Raw genomic sequence first — 3,327 nt, 5'->3', positions numbered from 1 at the left:
TTAATTAATGGCTTCCCCAGTATCAGTACTAAGAATGTTCAACCTACATAGCTCATTCAAGTGGACAGCAAGGTGGCAGATAGGGGCAGACAGTACTGCTGCCTCCCAGCTCCAGGCTCATGAGGTGCTGTCTGTACTGAGCATGCATGTTTTCCCACTTCCTCTAGTTTCTTCCCATCTTCCCGAAACATGCTGGTTGTGTCTCTAAGTTGTCTCTGTGATCCTGTGTGTGGGATGCCCTGCAATGCACTGCTGTTTCCTCTGAGGTACATTTTCACTTGGTTCCTCTGAACGAGGCTGCAGGCTACTGCTACAATTACCCAGAACAAGACACTTCCCGCTAATGGATGCATCTTCAGCCAAGAAAAAACATGCATGCGCTGTCGAAGATAATAGCGTGCAAGGGCACATTTCATTTCCAGACTATTACAAAAGTCCTGTCTTTGAACAACCTGTCATTACCACACACAGAAAAGCTTCCTCAATTAACTCTCCTCTTCTGTCTTTGGTTTCTAAGTTAGCTGCCGGAGATTACACCTACAGATAGGTGACAGACCAGTGTTGCCCAAGTGTTGTGAAATCAGCCCTGTGTTATTTAATAACTTCCTCTCTGCTTGCAGGGAGTGTACAGCATACAGCTCTTTCCCTTAGTGCAGTTCCCTCTAGTTTGCACTTCACTTAGGCTCTGTTTTTTTTATATATAACCCTTGCAACCAAAAACAGATTATCAGTGGCGAATGCATTGAAAGAGTGTTGTTGCTCATTCTTTGTTTTGTTTCATATGTATGTGAACCATATATTTGTGTAAGTATATAGAGTACATAGGTGTGTCTTAACCACTATAAGTATACATGCTACAAGTAAATAGTTCTTTAAAAAACAAGTTCTTGCCAGAAAGGTTGTAATCCCTATTTTATAACAATAAAATCAGAATGAAACCAAACAGTTTTCTTTCTTTTTTTGTTCTCTGCTCAAATTGTTCCCCATGTTTTAACCAAAGAAAATCAAAATGTATTGTCCAGATGTCTTGTGTTAAGTTGCACAGCGGGGTTGATAATTCTACTTGAGGCTCAGGTATTAACTAACCAATGTAATTGGTGTAAAAGTTTAATTTACTCTAGACAATAAACACCTTTTAAAATAAGAAAAGAAGCAATTATTACCCACCATCGATAAATAAATTCTAAAGTCTACAAGAAATCCAGACACAAACTGATCCCAGTCCTATCGGTGGTGACAAACATTGTAATTCCACCGTTAAGACAGGCACTGAAAAATTATCTTAGTTGTATGTAGATTTTACAGTTGCATTTCTGGATGAGCATATCTCTTGGACTAGAAATACATCTACGAGCAGGACTCTATCCAATTTCAGATCAGGAAAATCCTTCTTTCACTTCATGGTTTCTTTCACTTACAGTAAATCTTACCCCTCTCTTACCTTCAGCAGCAGGAGAACTCACAGACACAAGATCTAACAACAGCTAAGCCAAGAAAAAGTGCCGTTTCACCACTCAGACTGCCACTGTTTGACGCCTGGAATCATCACCCACTCTTCTGCAACTTCAAATGCTCACCAATGCCTTCAACAATTTCTCTCTAAGGAGAGGCAGTGAGGCTTATGATGTTAATCCATTTTCAAACCACTTCTTCCAATTCAGGGTTGCGGGGGAGCAGGAGCCCATCTTGGCAGGCCATGGGTGAGAGGCAGGGTGCACCCTGGTCAAGACGCCAGTCCATCACAGGGCACACACTCACACCAGGGCCCATTCTCCCCGCAGCCAAGTCACTACCAGTATGTTTTTGGACTGTGCATGGAGGCCAGAACACCCAGAGGAAACCCTTGTTAACGCAGGGAGAACATTCAAACTCCAGACAGAGAGCATCCCAGGTCTGGAATTTAACCCAGCTCCAGCACTGCGAGGCAGTATTGCTAACCACTGCCACCATGCCACCCTTATTATATTCATAGAGTGTGAAACAAGGTATTGCCGCAGCTCTGGACTTCTTCTGGAAAGGTAATAGCAGATGGTCTTTTATCATCATTAAGTATCCAGCAGCCCTTGGGGGAAAATCACAGCACTGTGTTTAATGGTGTTTTTACTGTTTTACACATAGAATACACTAATGATCCAGATGTAATAAAAGGCCCCAAAAATGTGGTCACACAAAACGTTAAAGCAAAAAATAAAGACGGAACATTTTTGTACATGCGAAAACGTGAAGCTTTTCCACACTTATGCGCATTGTAATGTGTCCGTCCTCTGACGCAGGCATTCCACTGTGTGGCGAAAAAACAACAGTCAAAACCGAGTAGGAATGAAGTGAAACCAGGAGATGTTGTAAAAACGGACATAAACAGGGCATAAACATTAAGAAGGAAGAGCTGGCACCACACAATTAGAATTGAAAAGCAGAACTTCTTCATATTTTGGAAGTGGGGCGAGGAGCCATCTGTTTCTGTTATAATATACTTCCTATTTTAGAGTTTCCTATTCGATCCTGTTGTGCTGTGTGGTGTTTTTTTAAGAGATTACCTCTTGATTTATTTTGTAGTATATTTCAGGGAAAACTAATAACAGCATAAAAATCCTTTAGTTGGTGAAGTTGCATAGAGACCAGGAAAATATGCAATTTAATCTCATAATAATTCAATTTCACCTTATTTCTTTGACAATCATGTAACTTTTTTTCAATGGTCTCTAAACATACATGCATTAATTCCAACTAAACATGGGTTTTGCAAGTACATACTATAGTTAATCTGCAGGAAAATAAAATAACAGCATACAGACTATCTTACATCAACTCCCAAACCAGTTCTCTCTCTCTATATATAGATATTTAAAATTAAGCAGGTTCTCTTTGTTTGAAAAGTCTGTAGTAATTCAAGGTAACTATGCTGATTAAACCAGAATTGAAACGCATGATACAAAAACAAAACCTGTTTCCTGGAGTTCTGCTGCCATACAGTCTATTATAGACACAATAGAGGCATATGGAGGGACAGATGGTTGTTTGCGTGATTACGTGATTATGAAATCCGAGGAATTTAAAAAAAGGAGCTCTCGACCACGTGAGTTACAGCTGGCGCAATAATACATGTACAGTCGTTTACCTGGAACTGGCACTTTGTTTGCAAACAAAAGCCGGCCACGTGGAGACGGGGGGTGTAGGGAAATGTAGTTTTTGAAGAAGGTGCATTACACCACATTTTCCAGAAATAGCACGACTAATGAAATACACCTCCCACAAACCTCAACAGTTTAAGATGATTGGATGCCGGCTGTTTGCGTGTCCTCAGGGATGTGATGACATGTTTTTTTT

This window comes from Atractosteus spatula, chromosome 4 (assembly GCF_055471065.1).
Source record: "Atractosteus spatula isolate fAtrSpa1 chromosome 4, fAtrSpa1.hap1, whole genome shotgun sequence".
NCBI lineage: Eukaryota > Metazoa > Chordata > Actinopteri > Semionotiformes > Lepisosteidae > Atractosteus > Atractosteus spatula.
Note: the sequence above shows the minus strand (reverse complement) of the source record.